Below are 16,515 nucleotides of genomic sequence, written 5' to 3' on the forward strand. Positions count from 1 at the left end.
AAAGAAAGAAAGAAAGAAAGAAAGAAAGAAAGAAAGAAAGCAAAACTTTATTTTAAAACACAATATTGATATATTTAAGAAAGAAAGATAAAAAATTTTGTTAAATTTTGCGAAAAAAATATATTCTTCAGAGAATTACAATTTCAGAAAAAGAGGGAATTTCCGGCTGAAAGCCTCAAAAAATACTGAGATCTCAAAATTTTTAGAATGAATTATGAATAAAAATAAAAAAAAATAATAATTTGGAAAGAAGAAAAAAATTAAAGAAATCAAATAACAAAAGAGAACAATTAATTGGAAAGAAAATAAAGTGAAAAGAAGTGAAAATAATTTATGGGGGGAAAAAAAGAGAATGGAGAAGAGATAAAATACAAATAGCAAGAATTTTTAAAAAGATTAGAAAGAATAATAAAGGGGGAAAAAATAGTTTAAAAAAAATATACTATGTACAAAATCTTGGTCACTGACAGGTCATGTGATTATAAATAGACGAATAGGAATTTTTCTAAAAAAAATCAGATGTTTTAATATCAATTTCTTTGAGTTGGGGACCATAAATCGAAGCCCTAAAATAAAAATTATATTTATAAACATTTTAACCTTTTCAAAACATCAATCAAATAAAATAAGTGAACGTTAGTTTTTGAAAAAGTATCACGATACTTTTATTATTTACTAGTGAGTTTTCACTTTCAAAGATACTATTACGGCAACCGATTATTATGAATCGATCATATATTACAATGATTCAAAATTAATTTGGTAATATCGTAGAAAGAAGAAAGAAAGAAAGAAAGAAAGAAAGAAAGAAAGAAAGAAAGAAAGAAAGAAAGAAAGAAAGAAAGAAAGGCAGACTAATTATCTAACTTTGAGACCCACCCCCCCAAACACCCACACAAATACTAGAATGTAAATAATTTAATTTTTAGACCAATAGCAATCTCAACCAATAGCAATTTAATGCCAAACTACATTTCATTTATATTTAAAACATTAGGCGTCATGGTACCAATGAAATCAGGTATTTCCTATTTTATCGGTTCCAATTCCGAATAGTTAACCGGAAGCTTGAACCGTTAACTATCCGAACACCTGACCCGAAAGTTTCGGTTTAGATCTCCGGTTATGACTCTCTTTTTATTTGGGAACACAACTTGGTTGTGCATATAATTAATACTATGTTTACTCTTTTTCCTAGAGTAATTTTTTTTTATATATATAAAATTAAATATTATTTATTCATTTTGGATTTACAGGGTTAGAATGATATACTTTATTCGTTACTTAAAAGTATCGCGATACTTTATTCGTTGATAAAAGAGCTATTTTACTGCCCTAAATTTAGATTCAAAATTGTAAATGAAATAAAACTAATCGTTTGTCCGAGTTCTTCCTCCTTCTACTTCTGCCCACATCCGTCTAGACCCACCCGCCACCGCCAACCCCCTACCCCAATCAGCTGATGAACATATATAAAATGGCTAACTCACTCCCTCATATTTCCTGACGCATTAAATTTATTATGTTAAAAAAATACATATATATATTATAATTATATTCAAAAGTAAACTTTCTCGAAAAATAATATTTTCCTAGAGGGTCATAAAATTTTTTTAACGAACTAGGAATGTGAAAAAGGTCACATTTTATTTCCATCCTTCCTTATTCCATCAGTCCATAAATAAAAAAAAAAATAAATAAATTTTAAAAAATCAATAAAAATCAAAACAAATATTGATTATTTTTTTTTAAAAAAAAACCGATTAATCATTCATAGAGTGTAAAGAGGAATTTACTCTTGTGCCAATTGATTGATTATCGATAACTTAGCCGAATAATGTGACGTTTATTAAATTGACAGGTTTCGGGCATGCGAAATCGAATAGAATTCCGAATATTTGAGGGTTGGGAATTGTCATTTCGATTAACTTATTGATTTTGAGAAATCAATCATTTTTATAACGTTCATGTATCATTTCAAGTGGAACGAATATGAATTGTAAAACGATGGATAAAGACGATAAGAAATTTCAGAATTTTTTTTAGGAAAATTACGAGAAACCGTGGACTTAGTTGACCATTTCCGACCTGCGAATGATTAAACGGGCGGACGGTTATTCCACCTTTTCCGAACTGCGAATAATTGAACCGGGCGGACGGTTATTCCGCCTTTTCCGAACTGCGAATAATTGAACCGGGCCGGCGTTTATTCGATTATTTATATCATTTCGCAAATTTAAAGATAATTATTTTTATTAAAATAACACGCGTTTAACCATAACTTAAATATATTTTTATTTTTTTAAAAAAAAAATAAAATTAAAATAATGAATTTTTTATTTATTAATTTTTTTTAATTTTTATTACTAAGATTTGCTACGATATGTCCTTGAATGGATGGATGAATTTTTTAAGTTATCTTTCACTTTATTTTGTGTAAAATATTTATTTCAACTTTTCAATATTTTTTATTTTTATTTTATTTTATTTTCTTTTCTTTTTATATATTATTTTTGTTTGTTTTATTATTTTTTTTACACTCAAACCTTTTATTCAATAATTGACATTCCCTTAAGAAACAAAGCACGAAAGAAAGAAAGAAAGAAAGAAAGAAAGAAAGAAAGAAAGAAAGAAAGAAAGAAAGAAAGAAAGAAAGAAAGAAAGAAAGAAAGAAAGAAAGAAAGAAAGAAAGAAAGAAAGAAAGAAAGAAAGAAAGAAAGAAAGAAAGAAAGAAAACCCTAAATAAAGAAAGTCTCATTTAAGAAATAATCTTCCTATAATTGATTATCAGTATTTCTTTCCTGTTGTAGTCTTGAGTATTTCCTCCCCAATCATCTTCGTATCAACCTTTCGTTTTGCTTTATTGGTATAAAACCACCGTCACCACTCAACCAGCTTCTTTCAGGGCATTTGCTGGAGTTTAAATAAAGTAAAATTTTGATCAACGCATGCGCGAAAAAATATAAATGATTACACTCGCTATAGAAATTGGCGTTGCAAAGCAGAGGCAACTCGAGGCCGCCGAATTGATTGACAGTTTTTAAAAATTAGTGTCCTAATCGGATTTATCCAAATCCGTTCGAGCTATATCCGATCGAACTCGGATAGATATTCGGTTTGGCCGGACTAGAATTCGAAATTCGAAATGCTTGTCCTCAATCTTCCCCCCCCCCCACCGAATTCTGTAAATGAAAGTACAAGCCAATAATTCTTTTTTTCTAATATAAGGTCGGAATTATTGGACATCAGTGTAGATAGAACCTTCTAACCCTACCCCTCCTGACTCCCATAACACAATTGATTTATTTTCTTCTTTAGAAACTAAATTATATATTGATTAATTTATAAATACTAAATAATAAAAATACACTTTATAAAATTAAAAAAAAATTACTTTATCATTTACAATTTTATTATGTGTGTTGTGTATGTATACGTTAAAAGTTTATATATATAATACGATTTAAAAAATTTTTTTAACATTATCTAATAATCCTTTTTACTATATTGTTATATGTAATGTGTAGTAGTAATACTAAATAAATACTAACATCTTATAACGTAATTGGAACAGCTGCTTTAGACCTATTTTTATATAATAATATTAGAAATGATATAATATAATATAATATATGAAAAATTAGTGGGAAAAATATTTAAAAAAATGTAATTAAAAAAATGATTGTATTTTTTAAAAAAACTATATAAAAATTTAGGGATTTTTATATTATTTTGGAAAATGAATTGAGATTTTAATTTCTTTATTTTTGCTTGAACTCTATTCTATTCTATTCTTATTCTATTCTATTTCTTATATTTTATTCTATTCTATTTCTTATTATATTATATTATATTCTTTCTTATTCTATTCTATTCTATTTCTTATTCCATTCTATTTCTTACTCTATTCTATTCTATTCTATTCTACTATTTTCTTTTCTTTTACTTTTTTTTTTCATTTTAATATTCTATTTTCATTTCGTATCCGATTGAGATGTGTTATCTAATAAGGGAATTATAAAATATTTTGGTGACAAATCTATTTTTTTTTTCCTCGCAACAAATTAAAAATATTTTTTTAATTGGGGGATTTAAATATTTAATTAGACACCCTCAATTTTTCAAAATATGCCTTTTTCCCGATAAAATTTAAAAATAATTTTTACAAATCAAAAGAAAGAAATAAAATAAAATAAAAGAATAAAATAAAAAAATAAAAAAAAAGATAAATTTAGTTTTTATCGAGAAAAGGATCAAAATATTGAGAAAATGGCACCCTAATTATTCGTTATTTAAAATGCCTCCTTCTTTACCAGAGTTGCTAAAGTATCTACTCAAGGGGTCAGATCTACCCGACCCTAGCCCGAAGAACCATCCCCTGCAAAAAATTATTATTATAATGACTTTAATTTCACTACTTATTCGTATAACTTTTATACGGACATTTTAGATTTTCTTGACCCTCGAAGATTCTGGACGTTTCCAAATACCGGTTAATTCGAGTTCGAATCTATCGGATAGCCCGCCAGATTTAAGCCCGCGCAAAAGACCGCTGCATTTTGTATGCCATTGGAAAAACCTTCTCTGCAGTGGATGCAATGTCGCCCGAGGAAACATGTGTTTTTTTAACCGGGCATTTTAGTAAAATTTTTTCAACGATGTCATCTTTTAAAAAAAAACACTCCCAGAGGAAGTGTATTTCTTAGTCCCTTCACAATGTTACCACTTCTGACATGATTATACTACTTTTAAATATACTTCCTACATTGAGTGAAGTCTAAATATCTGCTCTTCGTACAAGCTCTTGCCTTAGAAAATCCGCTAAGCTATGAGGGACCAAAATCTCCAAGCTGATTTTTTATTCTTCTTCCGCTAAATAGTATATCCCGCCATTTTTTTCTAAGCCAACTATAAATTAGAAGGCGAAAAATGAGTGACATTATAGATCAATTTGCCAACCAATAAGGGTGCTCATCGATATCAAAAATTTATATCATTGATTAACGTTCGTATAATTTGATTGGTTAGAGTTTTAAAAAAAATATGTGAGCCTATGAGAAATCGATTCCAAATCCCGGAAGTCTGTGAATTCCATCCTCGGCAGAATCTAGAAAATAAAATGATACTTAAAAAAACATCTGATATTATACATTTCATATAAAAAGATTCAAAAGGTTGACATGTACAAATTAGCTTACCACTTTATATGGATGTAGATAGATACTGAATATTCTAATAAGGAATACCAGGTAGAGTAAACTTTACTTAAAATTTAAATGGTTCGGACATGTGACGATAACTCAACTTATAAAAACAAGTGACACGTACTATAAAAATAGTGTCACGCCATTAATAAAACTATAAATATTAAATGATGTAAAATACATAAACAACAATTTATGATCAAAATGATCAAAACTTGGATTTGTATAAATCCCCATACGACCCCACAAATGTATTCTAGCATGTGTAGAGTATTTACCCTAGAAATTTCAGCCAATTTCAGCCATAGACATTTTTTAGCATTTTAATTAGAAGTAAGTTTTCTAAAGTTCCTGGCAAAATATGCTGAGATTTATAGGGTAAAATAATCTACACATGCTAGAATCCATTTCCGGTTAAATCGAATTTTTAAATTTTTTTTTAAAATCCCACTCGGCAAAGGATTTAAAATCCTGAGATTCCGAATCCCCATACGACATATATTATATATATATACTTTTCCATATAATTATCAAATTTTAAATTATCTATAAGTTATTATTCGATCTAATTGACCCTTTAATATAATTTTAAATATAAATACGCTTATATTATTTCACGACAAATATATTGTTTAAATAAACGTTGAACAACCTTTATAACATATAACATAATCTTATTTCGCACCAAGTTCAAGTTCGTTCATCGAATCCTTTTTGTTTGCTCTCGTTCCCTCGCTGGAATATCGGCGACTTTTGGCTTGATCGTTTCCCGAATTTATATTGTCATCTATCATTTATCGATTCGCGTTAAACTAGCTCACCACCCTTTGTTCGTTAGTTGATGCACGTGTTCTCGTATCATATTTTTCTTTTTCTTCTACATTTCTAAGTGAAGAAGAGAGGAGTAAGAAAGAGGGAATCTACTCCTCCCATTACCCGCAAAAGAGTGTTAGTAATAATAATGTACCTGACGCCCTGGGTTAGATAATTTAAGAAGAAGAAAAAAGTATATGTCTTATGTTAGGTAAATATATCCTTGGAAGATAAACGCTATGTCTATATAGCGTGTTCTATTCCGGAGGCTTGTAACATCGGCCCCTGAAACCCATAATCCTTAGGACCTTAATATCGTTTTGTTTGATTTTTTCCTGTTTCCTTCCTTCTTTTTACCTTCATTAATTTTTGCCATTCACCTAGAGCCAATATCTTGTGTTCCCCAATAGATCTAGGGATCCTCACTATGTTTACCACATTATCATCATCATAGAGAACTTATTATCTTCTTGATATAGCAATATAAATCTCTTACCTTATCTAGCACGTTCGTCATAGATCTGTCCAATACGAGAGAATTTCATTTAATTATGCCGTTTTACTCTTCCCAAGTATACCAACAAACCTTGAACCCAGATGAATCAAAACAAGTGAGTGGATCTCACCCAATACCGTTTTTGTAGATAGTCTGATTTAGCTGAGCAAAAAAAAGTAAGATACAAGAAAATACCGTTTAATTCTAAAATTGTTTAAAATTTTTTTTAAAAAAAATATTGTAATCGAGGCATTTGATCAACGTACACTCCTACAAAATGGCGCTACAGCTGATTTCAATGTGAGAACATTTTTTATGCACGAATTGCCAATCTATTGTTATAAATGTGTATCATTGGATGACAGGAAAACGACTATATTTTAATTATGGAGATTAAATATATATTAGGTAAATAGAGACTGGAGCGGAGTGCGGCAAAATATATTAAAAATTACTATATAAATTTTGATTTGTGATATATTTTGAGTAAATATTATGCGTAATAGAGTTGAGCATATTTTTATTAAATAAGTAATCCCCTACAAAATTTAATTTTTCTAAGCCGCTGATTGGTTGAGTTCGAAATCCGCACTTCTCGCCATTGGGTTTCGGTCTTTCTCCTGTGTAGGTAATAATTTATTCGTTTATATTAAAATTACCATACACAAATCATTTCCGGTTTGTATTTACCTTTTACAGATGTAGTTTTCAAATTTTCTAAAAAGAAAGCAAATCAAGCCAAAGAACCAAGAATACGTGGGAAAAATAACTTTTCAACATGACAGAAGGAAGTAAGATTAATTGAATCGTAAAATTTAAATTTAAATAAAAACAAAAAAATTATATATTATATTTATTTAAAATATTTATGGTTTATCCAATTCAGGAAGAAGAAAAAAAATTAAGATTTTTGATCCGATCTCTCAGTTTCTATCATTTATTTTATTTCAAAGATCCCTTAATCAAAATCTGATACTTAGAAAAAGTTTTGAATATTTCATCCAAAAATCTGAAGAATTTTAAGCGGTTCCGTGAAAGGGTGATAAAATTGTTGCTTATTTCTTTGAAAAAAAAAAAAAAATTATTATAGGAAAACTAAATAATTTTAAAAAAATTTTGTCGAGGTTCTATCAGGGACCCTAAGAAGTACTATTTAAAAATGGTCGTAGAGAATGGTTTTTCTGGAAGATCGATTTACGGTTCTCTAATCTGATATGAATTGAGTTATCGTTTAAAAAGAATATGGCTTTATTACAGATTTTCAGTAGAGTCACTAGGGGTGGAGGGGAACGGTAGCTGCATGGGCTCGAGTGCCTTGAAAAATTTAAAAGACCCCACGAAGTCCCTCCCTCCCCCCCTTGATTTTATAATTAATTTGGCTATTCTAAGGTATATATTTGTTTTTGAAATGAACCCTGACCTTTTTAGTATATTTCTTCAAATTATTTCTCGGAAATATCATGCAAACGTGTTCAAACAAGTTAGAGAATAATTTTTCTAAAATTTTTATTTTTAAAAATATATTATATAATTTTTTTTTTTTAATTTAAATTTTACGATTTAATTAATCTTACTTCCTTCTGTCATGTTGAAAAGTTATTTTTTCCCACACATTCTTGGTTCTTTGGCTTGATTTGCTTTCTTTTTAGAAAATTTGAAAACTACATCTGTAAAAGGTAAATACAAACCGGAAATGATTTGTGTATGGTAATTTTAATATAAACGAATAAATTATTACCATCACAGGAGAAAGACCGAAATCCAATCTCGAGAAGTGTGGATTTCGAACTCAACCAATCAGCGGCTTAGGAAAATTGAGTCTCAATTTGAGGAAAAATAATGCGACCAATTATAATTTAGCAATAGATTTTAAGACAACTCAAATCATGTAAGAATTTTTACTATCCAAGATTATTATTATTTTCTTATCAATTTTGGGGGTGCTGGCCAGATTTTGGCGTCTTTTTTTATATTCTTTAATTTTTATATATCTATTTTCAAAAAAAATTTAATTTTTGATTCCGTTCTTGAAAGATTTTAGGTTTAAAATCTTGGTCAAAAACTTTTTCCTCTTCAAAAAAAATATCATGTTCAAAAAGATTTTTGCTCAAAAATCTTTTGAAAATTTATTTTTTCTTCTCAAACTCTGATTTTAATATTCATATAAAAATGAAATACAGAATAGATTTGTTGTTAATGACTTAAAGAAAGGCACTACGTATTACCTGAGAATTAGTGTGAGATACAGCAAAAATGATATTAAGAAAAATTCCATCTGGCAATTATTTCGAGGTATAATATTTATCTTAATTATTATTATTTTATTTTTTTTTGATTGAAATCAAATTTTTAATTTTTTTTTAGCAATTATTCTATGCTTGTTTCGAGGGAGTGATCATAATTAGAAAATCTTTGAACCAGTTCTTGGTCAGGAATCTAGCTTATCAAAAGATTTAATTAAAGAGATTTTTTTCGTCCTCTTTAGGATATTCTGGTTTGAGGGTTGTTATTAGTGTTTACCAAGTTTTCCCTGTGTCTTGTGTCTTTGCCAGCTTGGGCATGAACTATAATGATTATTTTTAGTATTTTACCATGGTGATAATAAAGTTTTTTGTAAATGTTTGAGAAGACTAGAATATGACAAGTAAAATTAAAGGCAAGAATTTGCTGTATGGTCATGGACCCCCACTAGTCTCCGTATATCGACGAAAGGCCAGTTGGTTGTATGACAGGGGAAAGCCTTGCTCTCTTTTGAAATATAAATTGAAGAGTGGCCTGATACCTACTGCATGTGTTGGAAGTGATGATTGCTGAGATAACTTGCTTGTGACATCTGAAGAAGTTATGACGTGTCAATGTTGCTGTTCAGCCGTATTGCTAGAAAAAATCGAAATTCTAGGTTTTTAAGTTGCAATCCAACATTAGGATCCCCAGTCATTAAGCTCAGCTAAGGATGAATGATCTTAAGAGTGTAGATTGGAGTATAGTTAATAAAGTATACCTTCTATCATCGAGGCATCCCACTCGTGTCTAGGTTGTCAGAGGCGTGAGGATCTTTGTTAAATTTATTAAATCGATTGAGCTTCTTCAAGCCAAAGATCAAGATATGCCGTACAATCCATAGATTATATAAGCAAATTGGAAGAGAAATAGGAAATACCGTTCTCGCCAGTAGGAAGCATTGGTTGAAGCTAGAGAAGTCATATTCAGATTGGCAACTCGCTAAATTTTCTTTGATTATTTAGTTTATTGGATTGAAGTCTCTTTGTGTTAAATATTGTCGAGGACCACAAATAATTATACGTATGGTGAAAGAAATTTGATGAAAAGTAGGCTTTATGGAGTGGTAACGAGTATAGAATTTCCTTCATGTTTTTTTGAAGCTAGAAAAGGAACATATCCTTGGCACCATCAATAGAGTTCATAAGACGAGAGATTTCAGCAACCTTGGATATTTTTGAAACTCTAGGAGAAAAATGGTTTCGCGCTGAACTCTAAGTCCAATTATGGGTCCCTGGCAATCTTTCCATTTTCAGGGGTGAGCCACGGATTAATTCATCGTCGTTATATCTTTAAGTAGTGCTGTTAAAAAGCTATATTCGGGTCGATATAACATTAGATAAGCCTAAAGATTCTTCTCATAGCTGGCAGAACTGCTCGGACATCTAATCTATTTGCCAAATCTCGATGCTTAGATAATAATATTTTAGCTAAATCTTAATCGGGCCGCGACACTAATTTTAAATGAAGTTCGAGCTTATAGTTGACTGATAATACGCTTGATGGAACTGTTTAGGCCCCCAAAAAACAGAAGAGATTTCAATGTCTGGCCCTTGTTGAATTTTTGCACAAGAGTATATTATATTGTCACTAGAGCGCACGTAAGCAGGGAAGGTTCGAGATAACACCTGATCATTTACTTAGAGCATGGTTGGGAGGAAATTTTTTTTCAATGGAATGGATAAAAATTTTTAAATAAATGCGGGATATTACAGGATTTAATGGGTGAGAACCTGGCAACCCTCTCCATTTACCCAGGATCGAGGAATTATTAGCCGTAATGAAGTATGGTCCAAATTATATTCCATACACACTTAACATTTAACTGACGTGATGGGCTCCATAAATTTCTAGAGACTTTAGGTCCACTTATTCTTGAATTTTAGTCGCCATTTATAAAAATAAATCGTTACATTTGTGAGTGGGTGGTAGTTGTTATATATTTATATATATATTATGATATGTATGAAATGTCAATATTATGATATGTATGAAATGTCAATCAAAAGTGATCTTTTGAAGGAGTTGGGTTGTAGTTAAAATCAGGTGATCTTTTGTTCGAGAGTTTATACTTGATATGTGTTTATATTATGATTATGATTGTAAGATTAATATTATGCATATATTTGTTTCTACATTTTAAAGTATGTGTTAGTGTTTAAATGTTTAAAATTATAGATGTATAAAAGTCTTGTTAAATGGTTTGTTTTGAACCGGTTTTTAAAAACCGGTAACTCAATATTTCATCTAGAATAATATTACGCAAGCCTTAAGATTTTGCTCATAGAAGGAAGCGAAGGTTTGGAACATCTGTTAGCCAAATCTCGAAGCTTAGGGAAAATTTTTCTAGCTAACGAAGCTTAGGGAATATTTTCTAGCTAAAACATTGAGTTAGCCGGTTTTAGCCGGTTTTAAAAATCGGTAACTCAATATTTCATCTAGAATAATATTACGCAAGCCTTAAGATTTTGCTCATAGAAGGAAGCGAAGGTTTGGAACATCTGTTAGCCAAATCTCGAAGCTTAGGGAATATTTTTCTAGCTAAAACATTGAGTTAGCCGGTTTTTAAAAATATCGAGTTAGCCGGTTTTTAAAAATACGAGTTAGCCGGTTTTTAAAAATATCGAGTTAGTAAAATGTACTCAATATTTCATCTAGAATAATATTACGCAAGCCTTAAGATTTTGCTCATAGAAGGAAGCGAAGGTTTGGAACATCTGTTAGCCAAATCTCGAAGCTTAGGGAATATTTTTCTAGCTAAAACATTGAGTTAGCCGGTTTTTAAAAATATCGAGTTAGCCGGTTTTTAAAAATATCGAGTTAGCCGGTTTTTAAAAATCGGTAACTCAATATTTCATCTAGAATAATATTACGCAAGCCTTAAGATTTTGCTCATAGAAGGAAGCGAAGGTTTGGAACATCTGTTAGCCAAATCTCGAATCTTAGGGAATATTTTTCTAGCTAAAACATTGAGTTAGCCGGTTTTTAAAAATATCGAGTTAGCCGGTTTTTAAAAATATCGAGTTAGCCGGTTTTTAAAAACCGGCTCAAAACGAGCCGTTTAACAACACTAGTACGTGGGAGCGGGGGTGCGGCTGTAAAGAGAAAATTGTAATTAGCTTAAAATGATTTTTTTTTAACGAGAATTTCATAATATCCCATGGTTATATACGTATTGTGGTCCTAAACTATTATTCGATGTTACTTTAACATTCAATTTAGATTCCAAAAAACAAAAAATTTAAAAGGTTCCACAAAGAAAATGTGTTTGAAACGAAATTATCTAATCATTAGCTTTCCAGGAATTTGTATAAAATATCTTCTTGAAGGAAAATTTTTTTTTCCAAAATGTAACTCCAGCCCCATTTACGTTACAAAGAAAAAGGTACCTAGCGGAGTTAAATATTTTTGTGTATTTTATTTGCAGGATACGAACGATTCGCTTTTAACATTTTATATAAACTTTATTATATAAAATTTTACAAACATATTTTAGATATGCTTTATAATTTAATTTACCTTTTTTTTAAAAATGATCGCTATTTTTTTTCAAATTATAGTTCCTTGGTATATTGTATACATATATATTAGTGTTGTTAAAGTAACTAGTTATTTGTAACTTAAAAAATCACTGTAACTAGTTATATTTTAAAAATTGTAACCAGTTATGTTTTTACCAATGTAACTAGTAACTATTTATGTTTCAAAAGTAACATTAACAACACTTAATATATATATATAATTAATAAATTTGAAATATATTATTTTTATTATAATAATAATAATATAGATGGCGTCAAATGAGCGGGGTTTTAATCGGATTCTAACCGGAAATGCATTTCATCGTGTTTAGAGTAATACCTATAATATACGAATTTCGGGACAATTTTGGATACGTACCTTTTTGGACTTAATATAATTTATAATAGTTTTTTTCTATAGAATTGTTTTTAAATGTAAATTATAAATGATTCCAAGATATAAAGGGCAAAATTGTCTACAAATTCATATGATTAGGTATTCTAAATATGCTAAGATACATTTCCGGTTAGAATCATGTTGTAATTGTGGAAACATTCAAATTTACTGGATTAAGAAAAACGCCAGACAGGCAAATTACTTTTAAACAAAATTACGAAGCCGAAAGATATTCAAATCTACTCAAGAAAAAAGAATTAAATTTCGATACAAATTGAGATTATGCAAATGTTGATTAAAGAAAAAGGATATATAATGGAAAAATTATGATGCGAAAAATGATGGTTAAATTATTATTTTTAACTTAAATTTACGTTTTAATTTTTTAATCTTTTATTTTTATATTAATTTTAATTTTATTTTGATTATGTTTTTAACTTTGTATTTAATTATAGATTCAACTATAATTTTAGTATATATTTCTTTTTATATTTAGGTTTTGATTTCCAATGTCAAATAACTCAATTGTGACAAATCAGAACTCTAAATTTTTTTTAAAACAACGCGACTCAAATAATGATTATAGAATTGAAAATATAACATACTTCAACGTATATGATAACCTTTTAAAATAGCTAAGAATCCATTTATTCAGCCATCATTCAGTATACTCTCGTTAAAAAATCAATCTTTATTAATATTTATTTTGATATGTCCAGTGAGTCCAGTTGATGAAATAGACCTCACGAGTGTATACTTATTATTTAAAATTGGTATTAAAACTCTATAATAGAAACATATTATTTTACATTGTATATAGTATAACTACTTAATAATCCGTACTTCTCTATGTCTTTAAAAGTTAATTCGTTCCCAAGATTAAGAAGGCATGTGTAATTGATTTGGGTAACGGAAAATTGAATATATCGGTAAGTTGGAATATCCCCCAAAAAACTTATAAATGGATCGTTGAATTAAATTCTTCCCGTCTTGACAAATCCTCTCTTATACAAGAATACAATATCGAAGTAAAAAATTTTTTTGTTTTATTAGAATCGAAATTCGGAACCAATAACTAAGGAGTCATGATCAATCATATATGTAATGATGATCACAATAATATTTATAATCCACTCAGACACGTAAATGGCATTCTTAGAATAGCCACTCTATATAATTTCTTTGTCATTTATAACTTAGCAGATCTGCCTATCCTCTACATTTGAGTAAACTTAAAACTAAATATCGGATTTTATAAATGTACCTAGACTAATATTAATTTAACTTGCAACATTAACATTTATAAATCCAATAACCTCATCACTACCCTTGTAAAGTACCTCATGATACTTGCTAAATATAACGAATTTTAATGTTTGTCAGTTACTCTTGTAGTGTGTAAAAATACCTATAAGGGAACACATCTCAATATAAACCTAACCAAATTTATTTAGTTTTAACATCGGTTTTTATTCTATAAAAATTTTATTATTTAAAATATTGGTCATGAAAGAATTTAATTTGCAAAATTCAAATTTAATTATTTTGTATGAATTTTGGCACTTTTTATCAAAGTAGCATGTATATGGATGGCATATACTTTCTGAATTTATACATTATTTTAAAAAAAATTTGGATCATTTTATTTGTTTAAATTTATTGTCTGCGTTGATTTTGTTATTGCTATTCTTTTAACCTCGCGAATTTTTGCCAGCGTTTTAAAGACGGCGTTAAAGAATTGAGCAGGGAACGATTCTTAACATGGATCTTTAGTCTTCGATATTGGTTCCTACTCTTAAAATCTTCATGACCACCCACCCCCTTTAATATTGTTTGGACAATTCTTAATTGAACGCCAATTTCTTATATATATATATATTTGTTTTTATTTGAATTATATTATAGCTAGAAGACCAATTCTCATACTTTTAGTAATGTGACACGAAACCTCGAATACAGAATATCGATAAAAGTTTTACTCAAAAATGATTATTATTTCTATCAAGTTTACGTCTGTCATACTCTATTAGTAAGTACTCCTTCCTGCTTCAATAGTTAATCCTAACTAACATGATTCAAAGATAACTATGTTTACCATAATTATATAATTATTATTTATTGGTTTTTAAATGGGATTATGTGTATAATTTACTTTTACAAAAACGTTAATCAATATATCAATATAAAATATTTGATTATATTTTTTTTGTTAATAAATGACGATATAGGCTTGGATCAATTAAGGATCAAATTAGACAAGAATTGAATATATTTATTTAATGGGTTCGGGAAGAGATTTAATTTATAATGTCGTTAACAATTTCTAGGATTGAGGCCTGACTGGCCATGAAAGAAGACGTGCTTTTTACCAGGAATTTTACGATTGTTTTTCATCGGAATTATAAAAAAAATTTCAATGATTTCGGCATAAAAAAAACACTCCCAGAGGAGGTACGTTTCATAGACCTTGAACAATGTGCAGGGATTTTAAGGATTAAATTAGACAAGAATCGAATATATTTATTTAATAAAATAATGATTATTTATCAGTATAGCGTCAATGTTGCTATTTTTGGAAAATTTAAATCATTTTTTGAAGCGCGTTTTTTTTAAATTTAAAAATCTCATCTTACCGGAAATGAATTCCATCATGTTTGGAATACCAATCCTATAAATTTCAGTTAATTTTGCCGTAAACTTTAGAAACTTACAAAATTTATATTTAGATTTTTCCATAAATTTTCTTTATATAAATAATAAATGACTCAAAGGTTAACAGCAGAGTTGTTAAAGGATCTGGATACAAGTATCTAGATCCTGTATCTAGATATAAAAATGTGGTATCTGTATATGTATCTAGATAGATTTTTTATTAAAATATCGGTATCTAGATATTTTTTTAGACGATGTGTCTGTATCTAGATCCATTTAAAAAGTATTTTTAACAACTCTGGTTAACAGCAACATAATACATTAAATTGACAATACCACCCCACGAAACATCTTTTGGCGACTAATGGAAATCTAAAAGGTTCCCTGTGTTCTGGGTCTAGAAATAGGATCACCGTCTCAACTCGACGGGGTGCAAAAAACCTAAAGGGGGGGGGGGGTGATGTCAGGGAAGGTCACCCGATTCTAAAAACCTTGCTACAAAATTTCCTAACGATTAAATCAGAGGGAAAACTGGCCAACCTGGAAATCGCCATTAAACGGAGAAGAAGCGTATAATCAAATATTTGCTACGAATTTTTACGATTGACTTAAAGATTAGAATGCCCTATCTCCTAAACTCTGAGCTCGGCCCCAACTTGAAATTTTGCACATTTATTTAATTAATCTATATATTGAAATTTGAGAGGAAAGGAAATGCCGATTTGATTTTAAGCTCATTTCCGGTTAGGGGGCATTAAGATTTTTAAAAAAAATCTTTAAAATTATATTACCTTAAAGGCCTACCATTAGGTTATTATAAAGAAGTTTAAATGAGGCTTCTAACTCAATTACAATCCAAAGATATCTAAAAATTAAAGGAAGAGTAATTTCCCAAAAATGCCCCATTTTTTGACCTTTATAGGCCCGTATCTCAGCCGCTGTTTGGAGTTGGAAGCTAAAAAGGAAAGGCCCGATTGTAAAAAACCACGCTACATGACCAACCTGGAAATCGCCATTAAACGGAGAAGAAGTACATAATGCAAACTCTTAGTAAAAAATGTTAGAAAAATTTGAGGAAGTCTGGTTGAAACTCCTGTTGATTTTGGTCACTGAATTCACCATATATAAATAAGTTCATTAATCAAATTTTTG

This window comes from Gordionus sp. m RMFG-2023, chromosome 1 (genome assembly GCF_954871325.1).
Source record: "Gordionus sp. m RMFG-2023 chromosome 1, tfGorSpeb1-WG-v2, whole genome shotgun sequence".
NCBI classification, from domain to species: domain Eukaryota; kingdom Metazoa; phylum Nematomorpha; class Gordioida; order Chordodea; family Parachordodidae; genus Gordionus; species Gordionus sp. m RMFG-2023.